The following is a 22,594-nucleotide window of genomic DNA, read 5'->3' on the forward strand; positions in this document are numbered from 1 at the left end:
AGGTAGTAACAATTGCAAAATAGATCAAGACCTTAAAGGATTGCAATTAACAACATTCCTTAGGCCCAAAATTTATAGGTATAACTACATATGTACATACTTTGATTTATCGATCTAAAATAAGGTATATTTTGGTACCTATTTATGTAAGTCTGTTAGTGTTGAGACTTGGTCCAAGATCGATTTTTTTCGGTTCGTTCTTAAGTAATGTTTTCTAGACTTATGCAGACAGATAATTTGATTCTTAGAGTGATCTCAGACTTTAGAGCGAAATTTAATTGTTTTGATATCGTGGACCGATTTTTTTTGGTCTCAATATTTCGACCGATTCTTTTACCTATGCTGATTTATGATTAGTAAAAATATTTTCGGTATCAATATTTTTTTATTAAATATCCATCAATTGTTTTCTTTATTTGATCGTGGCGATGAACTTTTGCGACTTTAAGTGAAACTTGCGGCTCATCCAAAGAACGAATTAGAATAGTTCTTTGTTAGAAATGGACAATAATTATTCGTCAAATTAATCAAAATATATTATTCAGACTCAAGTTTGAGGGAAATCCTTCTTGACATTATGTTGGCAAGCTACATAATAGCTTTATGAATTACGGTATACTAGTGTTGGGTGGTCTGAAAACTTTATTATTTATAGTGGACCGATTTAATTCGGTCTTTTTAAAAAGATCGTTCTGGACCGGCAAACCATGAAAAATTTGTTCTGAATCGGTCATAAAAAAAAGAAGTATGGATTGGTCCACTTAAATAATCAGTTTATACCGATTCGATAAATGAATTTTTCATGACGTCAGTTATTTTTAAAATCTTGGACATCAGCATAATAACGATATATGAAGTTAAAGGTGTTGGATATTGTTACAACTCATAAATTAGGAATGGGAAGAAAATCCGTCCATAGATTGAAACGAAATTTTCATTACAATTTCTAAATTTCGGCCTATTGTCTAAGATGGAAGTCTATAGCAAAATATCGGTCCAGAAAAAATCACTTAAGACCAAACCGAATAAAAAGTCTAAATAATAGTATAGAGTTGAAGCCTAAAACTTGCATTAGCATGACTAAATTACAAACAACATGATTTTTATGGAGTCAAGAAAAACAAATCAAACCAATTTGTGATATGTTTAAATACTATATCTAGCCTAGTTTTTTATTCAATTGTCATCCTTCAGAAGCAACAACAACCTGTATACACCGGAAAACAGACTGACATCTCTTGACGATAAAGGCCGTTTCCATAAAGTACAACACTGGCATACTGGCACTTCGGAGCGAACCCAAATTTGGGTAAAAGGTGCGGCAGAAATTTTACTACAAGACACCCAAAACTGCAAAGTCCAGGAGGCTGAGGTCTAGAGGAGAGCAACATGGAGGCAGCCTAGAAGTGAGCCATATTGTTGGTACAGAAGTCTTGGTTCTTCTTGGCTGTATGGCTCTATTCCCATCTTTGATATACTTTTTGATATTGTAGGCAGTCCAAATGGAGATGCCAAAGGCATCATTCTCTTACTGACACCGATGCCGAGAAGATTGCACATGCGTTGCCTTATGTCTTGTTTGTCCGACATTTTTAGTTGCACAATGAAACCTCCTCATCAAAAAGGACGGGGATAAAATCCCAATTAACTGTTATTACAAGTTGTGGGTCCCCATTTTTATAGTTTCCTCCATATTTATGAAGGAAAGCTCCCAAACATATAAGTCCTAACAAAAGAACTTAAATGACATGTATAAAAGTCATATACCTTACTTAAATAATCATAATACATAATTATACGTATTGTACATAAATATGTATAAAAGAATCACTTAAAAAAAGGTTGAAAATACTGTAGTGAGTATACTTTTCATTCGTCATATTATTTAAGTAATTTATTTATTTTTAACGAAATAGTAATTATATTTTTTTGTATACATAACTAGGTAGGGTGGAAATGGACTGAATAAGTAAAAATAATAATTATAATATATTATATTTCAAATAAAGTCGTCGGTTGACTTGACGATTTTCAACATATTAGGATGTACTAATATACGTACAGGGTGCATGCCAAAAAATGGTGGGTAAAGGATTGAAAGGTTGAAAAGTAATGAGGGTTCATTTAAACGAACGCCACTGTGACTTTATTTCTTAGCTTATTTTAGTAAAATTTTCAAAAAAAATCAACATTATAACATAATTTTGAGATTCAAACAATAAACTCACCTTTTAACTCGGACCACACGTTCAACATGTGGTCGCAAAAACGTCGGAAGCTTAATTGAAAACCTGATCAACATTACCTAAGACAAAAAAGTCTGAAAGGGTTCAATTTCGGCGAGTTAGGAGTCCAAGAAATCGTCGGGTTATATACCATTTTACTTTTTTTTTTAAACAAGATAGGAATATTTAAAAAAAAATCCAAGTTATTGACACCTTTCTTTTCAATTGCACTTGCCAAGAATGGGGATTATCATGCCTGAGGAATCTGAAGTGTAAGTTCCCAAAAGTGCAGTATTATTTGAGATTGACTATTGACATCAGGAAGACTTTTGACTAGATAATTATTTTTGGAGGGGCCTCGTTCGTAGAGGATACTTTTTAAAAGTAGAAGGTCAACTATCAGAATTACAATTGTCTTCATTACGATGCTAAAGAAAATGGAAATAGTTTAAGAGGATACATGAGAACTCTGTACTGATACGAAAGATACACCAATTCATTTATGGTTAGAGTAAGAAGCACTGGAGAATATGAGGAAGGACATATGAAAAAAATGGCAGAATAAGACTGGAGTAAAAAAAGAAAACATATCATTCAACGTTTATGAATGCCGTTAGTTTTTTTTTTTTTTAATTTTAATTCAATGTTGTTATTCTAATAGACTATTTTAGTACATTATTTTGATTTTTTATTGTAACGTATGATATATTATTAGGTAAAAAAATACTCCAGCCTAGAATGAAAGTAAATAAAAATAAAGAATATTATGAAATATTTGAATATTATACGTTTTAGTCACACGCCTCCTTCTTAAAACTTAAGGTATCTTGTCTCTTTGAGAGAACTATGATGGCACTTTAACCTTTCAAATGACGTAGTTAACATAAAAGACAGATATGGACCGGTCTTAGGACTAACAAAATTCATCAGAACGTATTTTTAGTTTGTTTGTTTTTTAGAGCAATTGCACCCTAATACCTAATAATATGTGATTTATTCCTCTACTTCATAAGCATTATTAGAAAAAATATGCTCAAAAGTTCCGATTTCAACTCCATAAAGTTCTGGAAGGCTTTTTTTAGAGTTATTTGGGCGTCAAGAAGAGCCTCCACCTGTATTCATTTGTTTTCTTTTGGCGCCAATTTAGTAAATCTATTGTCTTCAAACAAAGAGACATTTTATTAACTATTTATTTATGTAACTCAACTTAGTATCCCTTAAAATAAGAGAGTGAAAACACATTTCCTGCAACCTGGGCATTTTTGCTTGTGCACCCTCTACAATATATAAAAACACCTTAATGTATTATGTTTTTTGTTATTCAAAAATTGCAAGTCAGAGTGTGACAACCTTAGAACCATAATTAATACTTGTGTGAGTAAAGGAAAAATAAGAGAAACAGAAGGGCTCTCCCCTCCTCTTTTGAATACGTGCATATGTGTATGGTGATTCTTCTGTGTATGTCCGAAAAGAAACAGCCTTTTTTTTTTGTTCCCAGATATTATATTTATTTCTTTATTGTGTTTGAACAATGGTTAACAACCTTGTATATGTATGTATACATAAATAGATGATTTGTATTTGCATGAAGGATGAGAAAGGAAAGTGACCGGGGCTATTATACTTTTCTCTTTCTATCTCAGTGCCTTTACATAATATACATATATAGATATCTAAACTCTCCACTGATTTTCTGTATCTGTACCATGTGAATATATACAAAGCACCTACGTATTATATATTATTCACATATTTTTGATGAGTTATGAACGGTTCGTTTTCATTTATCAAGCATCTGCCGCCTACCACCACGACTACCTCGACTAAATCATCCCCGATATTGGAAGAACTTTATGATACTTAAATATATATTCAGAGGGGGAACCAAAACTTGCGATAGCATGACTAAATTGCGATAAACCTGATTTTTATAGAATTAAGAAGAGACAGCTCAAAACCTTATTGTGATATGTAAGGTTAAATATTCTCCTCCACTGCAAATAACAGTCTCGACACACCGTCAAACAGATTGGCAGCTCTTGACGATATATACCTGGTCCATGGCGAACCACACTGTCATGATGGCAGCTTGGAGATTATCAAAATTTGGATGGGAGGTGCGGCAGACATTCTTCTCAAAGACATCTCCAATTGCAAAGTGGAGGGGGTCAAGATCAGGGTTGGATCTGGGCAATGCGAAGGATGCCAACAGTGTTGTTGCTCGGACATTTTAACACTTCGAGACATAGGATATAAACAAGACTTGTTTATTTTGATTTCAACTGATGCTCGGTTGCGTAATGAAACATCATAAGTATAAATAACATGGATATAGTTCTAATTATACGCTACTGCAAGTCAAGTGTCCCTCCTCAGTATAGAACTGTAAATTCTAAGCTCTTTCAGAATACTAACAATGTAACCCTGATAGCAGCTTAGCTGTCATGACGTTTATTAGATCAACTAGAATCAACTATGTTTGGAAGGGAAACAACACAATGTATACTCCGTATCTAGCAAGGATACATTGATAGAGTTGTATAAAATATGACCTAGTTTTTGTAGTTTCAACTTGTATAGGGTTTTTTTTATTTTCCAAAGCTGTAATCCTTATTCTTTCATTCTAGAATAAAGAACATTGAAGTATAAATTAATCACTATGACTGAGAAAGAGTAGCCCTGAGGATTTCTTCAGAAATTACATATGCAAGTCCTTGTTAGTCTCAGAGTGGAAATGAGGATGTACATCAGGTTAATTCCTCCCTATACGGCAGATACAGTATACGAAGAAGGGTTTTGTTTTTATTTCCTTTATATCGTATCTGCTCACAGGTAATTTGATGAAATGACATGACAGCTAAATTGTGTAACATCCCCCCTCTCATAACTGATAATCCAAACCGGCTCTGCTACAATGTTCATATTAAAAAAATATTTTTATATAATTATACCATCTGGAAAAAACAAATATTCCACTCAACCCAGTCTACAATTCTAGCTCGTTTGAGAAATTCCTTTAGATCTTTCAGTACAAATAACTTTTACTATAATCATTATTGTGATTTCATCGTTATATATCTTTAACTCTTCCACTTGTACCAACTACCAATTTTTAAATTTGATTTTTCTATGGCTTCTAGAACTATGTAGAAAGGACACATATGTCCCTCACTATTTGGAACGACTCTTACAAGAATCCTTACTAGATACTGAGTCAGGTTTGTGTTTATTTTCTCCCTTTCATTGCTGTTTGTAGCTAATTTTATTAAAGACCATGACAGCTAGGCATCAAATTGTCAGAGTTACCAAGTTGTTTTTCCGTTTCTTTTTTTTAAATATAACGGCAGTTCATATTTTATACAACTCTATAAAAGAAAATAATACAATGATAATGTTGATCCTCTACTCTGAACCCAACAAGGACTTGCTGAATAAAGTTATTAAAATAATTTGAATTGATCAAAATGAAATGATCAAATTAGAAGATAGAGAAATTCTAACTTATATAATTATTTTGCTGATACAAATTTTGTTTTTTTTTAAATACAGTCAGTCGAAAAGTACATTGAATTTCAAAGTTTAGTAGTGTGCAACATAAAATTTGATGTCGAAGAACCCTGGTACACCGAACCCTGTTATATATTGTAAAAAATAAAAAATAAAAATGATGGAACATAATATTTTATAAAAATAAAATAATACCAATTCCTCTGTATATTTCAAAAGTCCGATGGAACAGTAGAATCAAAAAATAAAATAATCCAGACTGTTTTTCAAAGTATTGCTGCACACATAATCAGATATGCAATCAGCCTATGACTACAGGATGGGGATATACCCTGCTACACCCCCTGACTAAAAGTTTATTGTAGAATTCGTGGGGAAAAAAAAAATGATATTTTTTCTTTTTTTTCAGAATTTTGAAATGTAATATTTTTCTCTATTCAAAATTGTGTCTTTCTTGTGCAAAATGTATGTATTTGACGAAATGAAAAAAAAAATTATCGTGCTGTCAATTTGTATCTATCTTTTTTAATGTATCTTTTCGAAATAAGAAAAAAAAGTCATGTCCACCAATTTTAGTTTTTTTTTAAATATTTTAAACTCTAAAATTTTTCAAAAAGCTTTTCTCAATAAAAAAAATAATAATTTGTCAAATTTTGTTTTTTGCCACCTTTCTAAAAAAAATTTGACAAGAAAAAATTTTGTCTAAATTGTCAAAAAGTCGTAAAGAAAAGAAACAGCCAAGAGAAAATTTACTTAATTACATTGGATTTTCCTGGACTTCTACATAGCTAATTATAAGAGTAAACAGAGATCCATACACCTCCCACATTGAATGATTCAATAACATGGCTGTTATATTTAAGTGAGGAAATAATAAAGAAATATCTGCTTTTGTCATTTGAACAAACAATTGTAATATTTCATATAAATTGTTGGTGTTCCTTTAGTCTATGTACATGGACCATGTAATTGCCATTCCCTCCCTCTGGGCCACACATACATGTATATATATATATATGGGAGAAAATCTGTACATTGAAACAACCCATGATTGGTATTATTTTCTATATTTAGCTAGTTAAATGATGGTTTACAGAACAATCATTTAGGTAGGTCATTTCAGGCCACCTTGGATTCAGCTTTGTCGACGTGTGCGTAGGACTGTTTGTTTAAGAAGCAAAAGAAAGGCTACATACATTGTGAGGGGACTTTTCAATTACATAAAGTAGTGGTAGGAGGATATTACAATGACCCATTGAGTAAAAAAAGAAATAAACCTCCTATACTTATGAATGTAAATATGTATAGGATGTAACAACGAAATCCGGCGTTTAAGATTTCTGGATTTTTCTGATAAATTACACAACTCTTTTTTTGATTATGCTGAAATATATGTATATATATATAATTTTCCCTTAGTTTATATAACAGCGCAATGGAGTACACAATAAAGATTTCAAGACTTTTACATTTGCAGAGATAGAACGCAAGGGTACTGTTGTGTTGATTTTGCTGAACAACTAAATGGATATTAGCAATGCTGACGTCTCAAAGATGACAGAAGTTACTGGGGAAGGGTTGTGGGGTTGAGAAAAGCCCAGGTGGAGACCAAGAACCTCAGGGTAGTCATCACAAGGTCAGGAAGTTCCTGAGTAATAAGGATATTTGGTCTCCTCAAATAAAATAATATAAACAGCATCCTAATGTAGATTCAATTCTTAATGACACTGCAGCTCATTAATTTTTATTCTAGATGTAAACCATTAATAGCGCCTCATTTATCAAACAAACAGACAAACAAAACAAGGCAAACCAATGAATCTGATAAGGATATGATACAAAGCATGTAATCATTAAATTCGAGATACTCTCACTTTGTCCGACTTTTAATGAGTGAACTACTACTCATGGTTCACGGAGTAATCATTCAGCCATAAGTTCATATTATTAAAAAGGGCGGATTAGGTGACAGAGAGAGAGAGAGAATGAGTCGTTGGGTGGTATCTATGTATGTGTATGACACCCACCATGTGAAATATACTTTTACACAAAGAGTTATAGGTTTTAGGCCTTTGTTTGGCTTGTATTAATTATATTATGTACATATATCAACAAAACCATACTAGAACATTTTAGATCATGGGATCTTTATAAAAATCAATTAGTTTTCAATTATAAGGCTTAAGTATTGAATATCTTCCATTGTATTGAAGGTTTAGATGTGACGTCAGCAACGTTGATTTCGGCCATTTTAAGTGCCTAAACAATCAATAAACTCTCGTTTTCATTAATATTAGGGTTATTCAAAGTGAAATTAATAAAAAAAAGGACATTTTTCATAGCACCATCTATGATTTATTCAAAATTGGAACATATTTTAATATTAGTTAAAAACTCAAAACTCCAAAATTTTAGCAATATTTTTTCAGGATTTAAAGACTTCTAATTTTAAGATATCAATCTACTTTAAAAACCATTTAATAGATAATTGTTTTATCTTTTTGTTGTATTTTATTGTATAAGACAACAAAATGAGTTTTTACCCATAGCGTCAATTTGACCTTAAAAAAATGTCCATTTTGAATTTCACGCAAATTTTTATTTGTTAATTCGTAATATATATATAATAAGTTTCCAGAGATGCATTCGATTCCACTTAATTACTACATAGTAAAAACAAAGTACATATTTTGTAAAAAATCGAGAATAATATTTAGTAATATATATTCAGAAATTTGCTCTACCTACGCAAACATTTTGATCTGTAGTATTTAAGTGGAATCGAATGCATTTCTAAAAACTTATTGTATATGTTTATGATATATTAGAAATTAACATACTTCTGTTTATCAAAAATCTATCCCTCTTTTATTAAATTTGGGACAATAATTTGTATTTCATGGTAATTCAATCTTAATTCTTTAGATTCAAATAATATGACTTACTTGTATGTTACGAAAAAGAAACATAAGATGAAAGTGGTAACCCTGACAATTTGAAGAGTGTTTGATAAGTGGGCAGCTTTGGTTTGTAGGAATTCAAAACAAACCCCATTTTTTATATCTAGCAAAGATATAGGCAGGAATTTCAGGGATATCGATTCTCAATTATACTCCGAGTCCAAGAAATCCTCAGTGTTACTTATCGTGATATACGCACTAATAGTTACTTCATATCTATAGCTTCATTTAGATTTATTGGAAATCTATTCATTTTATTTAGTGAAAATATCAAGTTTGTGGTTAAAATGACGCATTTTTCAATTATGATGCAATATATGACGTCAGTGAAAACTCTCTATAAGTGCAAATGGAAATCCTATATGGCTCTAGACAAATCAAACATGTGCAATTATTTGAATAATTATTGTTTGAGGTTCCATTAAAGATGGACAATAGTAAAAAGGATTATCAAAATAGAGCTCATACACACATCTATTTATAGGATTAATTTTGTTGAAATTTTATTGTTAAATAAAAAAATTATATCTTGTTGAATTTTAATATTCAAAGTGTTCAGATTTGTATGGATCCCTCGGGAGAAGCTCCTGGAAGTCGACTGTCCCAGATTTTTAACTAATTGGAAAAATGTATTCTTAGAAAGATGAACAATGGAATTATGTACCTTGGAAATGGCAAAATTTATCAAACAAAACGGTGTATATTTGACCTAATTTGTATTATATTTGTAGTACTGCTAATATTAAACTTTATATATAGGTAACTATTTTTTAGTCAATGATAATAATTGGAATCCAGACAAATCAAAATAAGACAAAGAATTGGTATTATTTTATATTTTTTGATTCGTATGTCTGGCATTTCATTCTCCATAAGGAATTCTCGTTGACATTTGACTGTCATCAAATCCTCTAAATGTGTAGCTAATTAAGACATCACTCAAAGTATGTAATTAGTAAAGGTAGAGACTCGAAACGTGATACACTATTAGGATTCGAGTCTGTATTTTCAAGTCTTGAGATTTGATTCTTGATTAGAATAAATTATATGAAAATTAAAACTGTATTATGCGAAGGAGAAGCTTAAAATTTAGAGAAAATCTAATTTTAGTACAACTTTTATAATGAATATATATCTTGGTAGTATTTTGGCAGAGGAAAAATCGGCTGCCAATAGCACCCTCTAAAGATTAAAAGTCATTCAACCATATTAGATTTTAATATTAAACTCTTTTTCTTATTCTTATGGTGAAAATACCCATGCATGATTAAGCTTTGAGTAGAATTGTGTGAGCCTGCTTATGAAAAAGAAAGAACCAGACTTTGAATTTTATTTTCTATATTTTTAATGTAAAATTTGTCTTTTAGCCGACACCTAATTACTCCGGACAATGCTGGATACCACCTCTAGTACTTGATTATACGTCAGAAGAAATAAAAAGAATTTTAGGTAAATTTAATTAAATGACAATTTAAAATTGTTACACGAAATTAAAAATTATTTTTTCTAGAGTGCTTAGAATATGCTCTTGCACCCAAAAATTTGAAATAAAGTTGAGACTGATTTTCAAACCCCTCCCACCTTAAAATCTATTATGCCTTCTTAAATAATATTAAAATAATTTTTTAAATTTCACAACAATTATTATATACTAACGGGATTACGATATTTCTCGGGAAATGCACAAATTATAATTCTCAAGTCTAAGTATATAGGAGCTGAATGATTTTACAGGAACCTCCAATTGCTCAACGTGGATTCATTGAAACGTACAAAGGGAGGAGGAACCGGAGGCAGGGAAATTTTAATCAAATAACAAGAATTCCCTTGGTGATGCAAGGAATCAAAGCACGCAGTGGTTAAGAAATTTATCTAAAGATTAATGAGCTCAATTTATCCACGAGTGTGTGTGTACAATATATTCATTCGTCTTAAGATATTATTATGGATGGGTATAATATAAAACCACTAGGAAAGATACATAAAAAATCCCCCTCTCCTTTTTATTTTTCTACTTCCCAATCTTGTTTCAATTCTTTGGAGAATTTATTTGAGATTTAGTGCTTTTTTATGGAGAGATAAATACTCTGTCCAACCTCAATAGTGAAAAAGGGGAACTTACTACCTATATTTATATAGACTTTGGAACACACAAAAGAGTTACTACTCTCTACATCACAGATTGCTTCATAAACCGAAGCGACCAATGTTGGGACTCATAGTAAATATGTGCCGTACGTCAACATAAAAGCAATCTTGAACAAAGGGTTAAAAAAGAGGAAATTCAATCACTTTACATAAACATACAGTTACCCTAATATTTTATAGACGAACTCGAGTCCATTATAGGGTTATTATTCAAGTGTCTGGGATGAAGGCGGATGCCCCATAAATTGAACTACATTTTTAAACCTTTATTTGATTTGAAGGCCTTATATTAGCCTCGATATGGTCTCTTTCACATAAAATATATTAACTTCTAATGATTTATCGGTGTTAAAACACTGTAGTCCATTCAGTCCTGTCCTAATAAAATTTGTCAGTCCTAGAGCTGATCCTTATCGGTCTTTTATAGTAACTACTACAGCTCAAATGACGTAGTTATTAACTACGTCATTTCAGCTATTCTCATGGCCTCTTTTAAAGAGACAAGATACCTGAAGTTTTATACAGAAGTAGGAGATATGTGGCTAAAATTATTATACGTTCTAGCTATCTTTAAGTAATTTCTTTATTTTTATCCACTTCAATCCTAGCTTGGAGTAAAGGAAATAAAAATATAGGGAGGACATTTTGACTGAAGGACCGACTAAACGGTCCTTAGGACCGTTGATTAGCAAAAAGACCGTTAAAAAAAAAGACTAAAAGGGAGGGGAGATTGACTAGAGAATCAGTCCTAAGACCGATCCAACACTAACAATTTCTCATTAGTTTATTGTGACGATCAATTTTGCCTACTTTAATAATGCAAGTTGCAACATACCCAAAGGATTAATAAGAATAATTAATTGATAGGAATTGACGATAATTCGTCTAAGAATACAAATGTAAGCCACACTCAATTCATTCTAGCTTGCATGTGTACCTCATGCTTATTAAATATAATGTACAAATTTGTCAAAAATATTTTTGAAACTGTATCTACTTGTGCATTATATGTTCTAGCCCCCCTCAATCCTACTTTAAACTTCAGGTATCTTGTCCAAAGAAAACAATATGAGGTGTGCTCAAAAAGTAAGGGGACTTTGTATTTTTTTAGGAAAAAGTATTTAATTATTCATCAAGATTTATGTTTTCCCGTTCAGAGTAACCCTTCTTATATGCAATACACTCTTGCCAACGCTTTTTCCAATCCTTGAAGCACTTCTTATAAGCAATTTTCGGTATAGCTTTGAGCTCTTCCAGCAAAGCAGTCGTTATCTACTCAATCGTTGCAAATCTCCGTCCTTTCCTCTTCTGTTTTGGTAACAAGGAAAAATCACATGGGGCTAAATTCGGTGAATATGGTGGCTGAGACATGATCGTGGAGTTGTTTTTGGATAAAAAATGCTACAATTATTTTGTGGAAAATTAAGCAGTTTCGAAACAAACTTCGCTGACACTACTCGTCTCCTATCCAAATTGCTCAAAGATTTATGGCACGAGCAAACCGGTATGTCAATATCCTCAGCAACTTGTTTGATAGTGAGTTGACGGTTTTCAAAAACATTTTTCTTCAATGCTACATTGTTTTCATTTGTTCTTGATGTGCTTGGGCGCCCAGAACGAGGCTTTTCATTGGCATCTTCACGGCCATATTAGAAGAGTTAGTACCTCTTGTAAACATTTTTTTTTACTTAAAACAGTTTCACCGTATGCCATGTCAACAATTCAAGTGTTTTGGAGGACTTAATTTCATTTTTTAGACCAAATTTGATGCAAATTCTTAGATCCATGTTTTTCAATGGCAAAAAATCGCAAAACGCGCAAAATGTTGTAAACTGTTATGCCTCTCACACACAAACTAAACATGTTGTAAAGCTGAAACAGGGAATATATGTTCGTGATGAGTGTACTAACATTAAAAATATAAAACAATCAAGGATACCAAATGTACCTCGCCCGCGAAATTTGAAAAGGTATCTTACTTTTTTAATACGCCTCGTATGCTCCTTGATATTTTCTCTTTGAAAAAGGTTATACTGAAGAGCTGATAGGACCTAGTTAGTAACTAAATCATTTCAGGTGATATAATTAACGTTTACAGACGGATATGGATCGGTCCTTGGACTGATAAATTTATTAGGAGCCGACTTATATGACAGACGTAATTTTAGTTATTTAAAGCGAACCAACACTAATTATGGAGAAATATTCAATGCTCCTAGTGGACAAAAAAATTGTCCTTCTACTAACTTGATCAAATAATGATTGCGTGCTCTTTGTTTCGGTACTTTGTATTAAAGCTTTAATCAAGAGTAGGTACGTTCACAGAACAGTTCATTATGATATTGGGACAATATGAAACATGTGATGACGTTCTCTTTCTCCATTGTGGGTGTTGTAAAGAATAGACTCTAATATAATTTTATCCGGGTCATGGTGCATTATAATTACGTTCCTAATAGCCATATGATGATCATCATATGTTGTAGTGATGATCTTCTCTCCCTTCTTATAACTTAAGACGAACATTGTAAAACTCATTACTTCTCCCCATCACGAAATATTATTTATTATTTATGTAATTTTGCAGTCTGTACATGAATGATGATTAGGAAATTGATTTCATATTTTTATGACGTTTTACACGGATGGGTTTTTATTCTTCTTTTTGGTTCAGTCTTTCTGTCGGACTTCATTGTAGCATATGTATCACACTGAACGTATAACATAAAAGCGGGGGAGTCTATTTGTCATTAACGTAACACAATATCATAATGCGTTTTATGAGTCATAATGAGAAAGAGTAACCATTGATTCCGTCTTGTCAATAAATGATGTCAATGAAAAAGGTGTTCATATAACATTGAGAGATGTTTTTCAGCGTGACTATATCATTCTAGAGATATTATTTATATATATACATATCACTTAATGGAGGGAAGGCCACTAATTGAACACTTTGTCCATCATTTTAATCCACTTTTTAAAGGATGACAGTCCTCATTCAGTATACACATTTTTTTTAATAGCATAAGGGACCTCAGAGTTGTAACCATATATAAGTTATGTCATTTGATAGTTTTTTTAATAATGAACAAATAGTATTGGACTTTGGCTTGAAAATTATGAACCATTATGATTTTTATTGGATCGAACTAATTCAATGATTTAAAATAAGTTTGGTCTGGATCAGTCTTATAAAAAAGTTAGTCTCATTTAAAATTCGTTCTAGAGTAGGGATATCCAATTTTTAAATATATTAGCCTGCATTCCCACTTGAAATATTTTTATGGGCAACAGAACCTATTAAATACAATTTCGCGAAAAAACGGCTTCATAAAACAACTATAAAATACATATTTATTTAAAATTTAGCACAAATCTAAAGGAGTGCGAGCGCGTGTAAAAAGCGTGAGCGAGACATATGGTATTATTGATTAAAAGTTACGGCTTTGTAGGATAGAATATCACGTGATGCTGGTTTAAAAATGAGAATCTTCTATATTTCATATTACATTAGAAGTCTGAATATAATATTTGAAATTTTCAAAATTAGGAATACCTGATTTATTTCGTGAAAATCATGAAAAACTTCCAAATTCCTATATTATAAATTTACTAACAAATATTAATAAAAGTCGCGATTATATGATATGTCATACAATGAGTAGTCAAAAACTTATGATTATTAATTAACCTGTAGCAGTAGATTACTAGTAAATTTCGACATTCCGTCTCCAGCCTCTCCAGTTTTTTCATGAATTTTGATATTGGGGACTGGTTAAACAATGCACCATCCCTAGAACAACTTCAGGACGGATTGTAGTAGGATACCTAATCCGGCAAACTATTGCAAGGCACCAAAAATTTAAGTCGTTTTTACAGTTGTCTTTACTGATTATATGTTTTATATGAAGTTTAGCAATAAATGGTTTTTTTTATTAATTAATAGTAAATTTAAAAAAATTAAAGTATTATAATGTGTATGTGTAATGTAAAGTTAAAGAAGTATGGGGAAAATAAAAAACGATTAGTTATAACGAAAAATATTAATTAAAAATTTTAATATTAGCTATATACAGAAAGTGAAACAAACTAATGATAATAAACGCCATTAAATACTACAAATGGATTCAACAAATTATTAGAGAAAAATGTAAATCATAAATATACAAAAATAATGAGACATTTTTATACAGAAAAAAATATACTAATTATGAGTAGAAATAAAATCCGTCTTTTTCCTAACATACTTCAAATTCCATGTAGAATCCTCATTTTTCGTCATCCAAGTAATTTTTAAAGCTTAGAAAGGAACAAATAAACTAATATCCTCAGTATTTAAAACGACTTATACTTATCTTAAATAAATTGTACCTCAACATGTTGAAATCCATGGAGCATACCCAATTCTTAACCCGAAGAAACTGATGTTAGACAAACTATTTGCATACCATTTGAAGCTAAGAACCCCTTTGAGACCATTCATGCTGTTGTTCTTGACCATATTACTGTATTTAAGTATAAATGTAATTCATTCTTAAAAAAGTGATTTGATTAATACTTACTCTTACGAATCTAATATTTAAATATTTCATTTTATAATTAGCTTGTTCATGACACTTTTTACTGATAAACTGGATCATATTTTTGTATGAATGGCTCTCAATATGCTGAAAATCATGTCTAAGTCACAATTTACAATAGGTGTGTTTCTGTAAATGGACTCCTCAGAATTTAGTAGGTCTCGTTGTACTCAGGTTTTCATCTAAAAATGTATTTAATTTTGTTTTGAATGACTCTAGCTTGAAATTGACGCTTAAATGTTCGACAATAGTCAAGCTAACAAGTAAAGGGTGTTTTCCTTCTAACACAGTAATTGGGTTAAGATTTTGATTAATTATGCGCAATTATTCATAAATAAACTCATCATTTATAATCTCCTTAGCTTTGAACCGAGTTCCCTAGCGTCTAACGATAGGTGCTGGAGGTAACTGAATTTTGTAAGAAGTAGTGAAGCTCCGTTTTCTTAGGCAGCCATTCAAAAACAATATTTTTTCATTTCTGAAATGAGCTCGTTTGTCTTTCGGAATTCTTTACGTGCAAGTCTAGTCACGTTATGGAGTCCATCAGCTACACAAATAATATGTTTCAATTGGGGGTAGCTTCTTTTGAGGTCTTCGCCCGCTATTTTACAGTAGGACACTCCCCCCGTGATGAAAACTTTTACCTTATTTTCATCAATGTCAAACCAAGAGTTAGTGGAATACTCAGAACGACAAAATTTGCCACATTAACGACATTAGCAACTTTTATGTCTATCATGTTTATTAGATAAGGACGACCCAAAAACGGTCATCCAAAGGACCCATCAATATAGCTGTCATTGTCTTTAGTCAGCTATGAAAATATCCTTATCTTCAATTTTCCCTTTAATTTGGAGATTACATCCCTTCTGACAACCTCAATTAATCTATGTAGAGTCCTTCAACAGAGGGATGGTTGTATCAACATATTTCATCATAAACTTTAAAGAAACGGGGTTATCCACGGTGAAAAATGGGTATATTACAGGAAACTAGTATCTTTAAGAGGTCGGTGTTAAAGTTGTCAGAATCATTATGAGTCAAATGTTGTTCGTACGCATTCATATTCTTGATGTGGGACTAGGAGATTAAGTGTCCTTTGACTCTGTATGGGGGGAGGGCTGTAAGAGTACTTACATAGACATATTTGATAAAAAATTTAGTTGTTGTCGAGTAAGTAACTCCAAATTCCATGGCTTCCATTTACTTCAATCCCGACGTACGGATAATTTTTTTTCGACATTTCACTAATTTTATTGCATAAACTCAAAGGTACTCGGTGAACAATAGATTCTTTGAGGAGATGCTAGTACAAAAATAATTTGAAAATAATGAATAAATAAGAAAAAAGGGACATTCTACCATCTGTTGTTCTTTTCTTTCTAATTTCAAAACAGTAATGGAATTGACCAAATAGTTGATGAAATCCTGGCAATGTGCCCTGCGACCCACGTGTTGGATATCCTTGTTATAGATTGATTCTATAGATAGAATGTTGATGACTTCAGTTTTATTTTAAATTTTTGAACATCGACCACCAACAGGCATATGGACAACATCCATAATGAAGAGGAGCAATTTTTTTAGCACTATCATTGGAGGGCAACATGACCAAGCACTTCAAAAAATTGATACGACAGACGCTACAAATGATTATCAATAAGAACACAAAATAGATGGTTTGATATTTGTATGTATTTTGCACCAAATTACAACTTTTTTCTGCAAATAAATGAATTTTTAAATGCCCGTAATAAGCAAAAAAGACCAAACATTTGCTTAAAAAAAGTGCAAAATGAATTTTAACTCCTTCATATAAAAAGTTTCCTAAAAAAACTTAGTCCAAATAGCTCACATTCTATAATGGCAACATTAATTAAAACTATTGAGAAACCTGTGGCTTTGCCTACTGGCTCACAATGGATTGGATGTCAATGTCGATTTTTGTGGTCAGAATGAGCATCAAACGAAACAGAGTATCATCGGTGCTTCTTTGGATTTTATGTTCTTCATCTGTGGGCAGCACTGAGTGAAGTCGAGGGCCTTGTGTGGCCCCAAGCCCATAGTTTTCCATCCCTGACCTACAATAACGTCATATAAAGTTAAATGTGGGGCATTAATCAGGATAAAGGAAACAATCAGTATACCGTGTATCTCTGCGAATCGCGAACAAAGTTTCCCTAACTCAACTTTATCAAGATTATCAAAAACTACATATCAGTTTTAAGACAATTACACTTTATATATTTTTTTACTTTATATAAACAATTAAATCACTAATGGGCCCCTTTGACCTCCTCCAAGGCCTCAATCGTAGGCCTTAAGTGTATTCTTCCGATATGTCAGCCTACTCCTTTTCCACGGCAGCCTTTAGGACCTTCACAAAAAAGGGGAGGCATAGGCTTTCTCTCAAGACTCTTGTATTTTGCCATCCATCTCAGCTGTCCTTTGTTTTTGAAGAAATTTGTTTCACAAGAACTGCTTGTTTATACTGTTCTACCAGTTGATATTACGGGAAAATTGGTAAATCATTTAGTAAGTCAATGAAACCTTTTCTAAAAGTATAAATCACGATTCGTTGGGGTACGCACTATATATATATGGGCCTAAAAAAACTATTCGAGATTTGAAAATATTAACACTTTTGTCTACGGTCTGAGACCATGGTTTAAACCAACATATCGAGCCAAATCGGTGTTAACAAAAAGCTTAAAAACAAACAGATTTTTTTTTTTTTTTTGCACCGAATCTCAACATTAATTAAAAATTTATATGGATCAATGGTCCTCAAACTCTGGTACGTCAAAATACCCCTGTAGTGGTTTGATGCGCTAAGGATAAAGAAAGGAGAGAGTTACGATTTAAAAAAAATGAAAAATTACGTTTTTACAAAGGAACATCATTCAAAAAATGTGTCCTCTATAAAATAAAGGTAATCCTTTTTAGGGCTGTCCGCAAGTGTGGGTTGTCAAATCAAAGAGTTTGTGTCCATTATCAGCCAAAAATTATTGGTTTGTAAGAAGAATTGTAAATGGGAAAATTGGAGAATTATTTTCTAAAATATTAGCTCCACCCCCCCTCAAATAAAATCCCATGGACACCATTTTTACATATCTTTGTCTCAAAAACTTCCAAATTAAAATATTTCAAATAGGGATGGTAAATATATTTGACCAATTTCCCTCGACTTGGGCCATGTAGAAATCACCTTTGAGCCTTGGCTATGTAACTCAAGAATGAGTGATATAATATGAACATTGAACATACATATAAGTACAAGCCTCTCATAATCATTAAGTCTCTTAACCACAGACATAAAACACATCATCCCATTAAAAAAAAATACACATCTTAGAGATAATAAAGATTACATTGCATATATTGTATGTATGTATGTTGTACTTGGTTTGCTCTAACATGACTTCTCGTACACACTTCAAGGAAGTCTTAATATCTCTATGTAGATACTAATTTTTTTCTCCTTCTTCTTTAGCTTTACTTCTTTTCCCTGTTTTTTATCATGGATGTCTTTGAGACTTTATAATATTCCTTTGGTTTTTTTCCCTTTCAAGATAGGATGTACATACAAGGTAGGTGCTTACTTTGTGAAAATGTTGGGAGATAAGAGAAACGTACTTTTGAAGAGGTCCATCCTTATATGTATGTGGTGTGTCAACACAAAAATAATATACAAGAAAAATCAAAAAAAAAAATCATTGTACTTTTTACTAGTGATCGAACAATTAATCGGAATCAGTGAATTGGGTGGTTTTTTTTAATCAGAATCAGCATACACATCACGAAAATAAAGTTTAATTTGCGATTCCGATTCTTATTTATCAATGGTATTTAACTTTTTATTTATTTCCAAAGTTATGAAAAAAATACCCCCACCCCCTAAAAAAAAAAAAAAAAATAATAATCATAGAGGAATCTTTGCTTTTTACAAGAAAATTTAATAAATTTTTTTACATTTAATTTAACTTTCACGCTTTTCTCCATAAAAATTGAAAATTTGATTTTTTTTTTTTTTTTAATTTTATCAAAGAAATTTAATTTTTGAAATTTTTGTTTCTCCCAAAAAAAAATTTTTTCAGATCAGCGAAATCAGTTGACTTATAAACAAATTTTTAAAAAAATTTTATTTGAAATTTTTTGACAAAAAGTTCAATTTTTTGTCAACAGATGCAGATTTTGGAAATTTTTCTACAAAAAATTTAATTTTTTTGAGAATAGCTATGAGTTTTTGAGTTTTCAGTTTTGCATAACCGAAATATTTTGTGAATCATATTTGTTACAAAGTTTGATAACTCAATCTTTGTATTAAACATTTAGGGCGTTTGTTTTTTCTTCCCGTTGTTTAAACTTTGATGAAGAATGTAGAAGACATATTTTTGTTACCTTCATTCACAAGGTTATATCCTCTCCTTTTTACTCAGGCAGATCCACAATTCAATACCGAAATCATCATCTTCTTCCTTAAGGAAGTCTTTATGAATAAAGAGCTAAAAATAGTTGTTGTTGTTTGAAACCCGCAAATTATTATCTTATTTTTGTTATCTTATTTTTAACAGCAATTATTATCATTATACCTTTTGGTACTTTATGTAATCAGCCTTTCTTGAAAGAAAAGACGCATCAACACCTTGTACATATATCCTTTTTAGTGTTGATACTGTATTATAGATCGAATTGTTTTTTCGATTCGGGTTTATGTGTTGTTTATACATCTTATTTACACCAAGCTTTCGATCACTACCCCGACCTCCGACCCTGGACCTAAATTTAATCGTTTTCACATGGTGCACCAATTTTTCAGTCTCAATACAGAGTGTGTACCCAAAATTTAAAGTAGTCTGACTAAATTACAAAAACGGGATTTTTATGAAATCAAGAGAATACAATTTAAAAACGAATTTTTTAATTGTTGATATATGTTTGATACTCAATATGTCCTTTTTCACAAGCAATAACAGCCTCAAGACGCTGGCGTACTCATCGAGATCTTTTGACGAGAAAGGGGTTTCTGGGGTACCACGTTGTTAAGACGCCATCTTAGAAATTTGGAAGAGAGATACGGTAGACACTTTTCTCGAAGACGCTCCAAACTGCATAGTCTGGGTTGAAGAGGAGGGGCATATGGAGCCTGGTCAAAAGTCAGTCATATTTTTGGTTCTTCCCGACTGTATGAGGCTGTAATGGACTTCTTGATGTTCTAGGCAGTCTGGATGGAGATGCCAATGATCTAGTCAGTCTTCTCAGCACTAACACCAGTGAAGTAGAAATTTCACATACTGCAACGTCTCCAGGATGATTTAGATTTAGGATAATTAGAGAAAAATTTCAAAAATCATAGCTATTCACAGGAAATTAATTAAATTAAATTTCATGTATTAAATTTTTTAGTAAAAAGCAAATATTATTTTTTTTTTTTTTTGGGGGAGCTTAAGTCCATCCCTGTGGACTATCCTTGAATACCTGCTGGTTTATGTGTTGTTATTCCGACATTTTAAAACTTATATACAACGACATTAAAACAAAACTTGTTTCAGCTGGTCTTTGCTTGAGTAATATCTATTGGTTTTTGGGTATACATATAGAACAATTTTCACTCTTTTCTCATTTATAATATGATTCATGGAAAAGATTAACTTCATTTGAAGTTATTGTGCCTTTATTGACGTTTTTTAAACATACATTATGCATCAAAAATTCACCTGGAGAATCCGTCTAGACCGAATTTTAAATGATTCCAATTCAGACCAATTTTTTTGTTGGACCACTTCAGACCAAATTTTGTTTGGTATCGGTGCTGACCGGAATTTTTTAAATAATCAAAGTAGTTCAGTTAAAATCATCCTGATCTCAGACCAGTCTAGGAAATTCAGACAGAGCCCACCACTAAGATATAATAGATGCATAGGTAAGTATCAAGGATAGACGTACCTCATGTATGTATATTATAGAAATAAGCTAAATCCATAGAGACAAAGAGAGGGGTAATTTAATCATTCTAATATTTTAGAGCAACGTATTATTATATTATAATCAAGCGTGCTTTAATATTTATGAAAAAAAAAACACAACTAAACTACAACATATGAGACTCTTCTTCATAAGTACTAAAGGAGTGAGTTTAATTAATATTTATCCTAATGATATTTCATGATTATATATGTATATATACACGAGGTGGTGCAAAAATATTTTTTACATCTGACACATGATTTAATACAATATAATGTTGTTCAAAATTCAAGAAAAGGAGAAATGTCATTTATTTTTTACATCATATATTAGACCCATAATAACTTGGAGCAGTTAGAGGTGGTTCCACAGGGGTTACCCCCCCCAACTTCATGAAAGTAGGAAAAAATGAAATATCCCTTTTGCACTGTTTAGAAATAAAAATATTATTTTCTAAAAATACGCCCATAATGGAAAAGGGACCCCAAAAGGAGTTTGATGTTTTTTGAAAAATGTAAAACCTATTTTTGATTATTAAAAAATTTAAAAAAATCCATACCTTATTTTTTTTTTATAAATCTCCTTATACTATGTAGAGTGGGAAAAAATAAGAAATCCGTCGAAAACTCAGAAAAAAATAAAAATATTCCTAGTACCGTCCTTGAGGGCGAGAGTTGGGGATCTACACCTTATAATGTATTGATCTTTTAATGGCAAGTCCAATACATTTGTCACTCTAATCAATTCCCCTCCGCTTTTTAAAAGAACAAATTTATCAAAAAGTAGATTGGATTTTATGCCTAAAATGTTAACCTATAGCATATATATACTTAACATACAAGCAATATAGACTCTCATATCAAACTAATACCCCCAACAACATATCTGTGATTGTAGCGTAGTATATTGGCTGATTGAAGTACAGTTTTCATGTATTTCAAAGGATAAATCATAATAATTTGTTAATAGAAATTGACGATATACAAATGAAATACTCAATTTGTAAAAAAAACAAAAAACATTCTATTTTGACCACATATATTTCGACGATCACAGTTTGTTTTTGCAATAGTACAAAAACACAAATAATTTAGGATATACCACAGATGTGTTTATTCATTTTAAATAAATAAGTACATCTTTAGCATAAATTATCATTTCCAGGCGCTTCCTGAATGCAGAAAACGTCTTAATTATTAAATCA

The sequence above is a fragment of the Lepeophtheirus salmonis genome, chromosome 7, assembly GCF_016086655.4.
Source record: "Lepeophtheirus salmonis chromosome 7, UVic_Lsal_1.4, whole genome shotgun sequence".
NCBI classification, from domain to species: domain Eukaryota; kingdom Metazoa; phylum Arthropoda; class Copepoda; order Siphonostomatoida; family Caligidae; genus Lepeophtheirus; species Lepeophtheirus salmonis.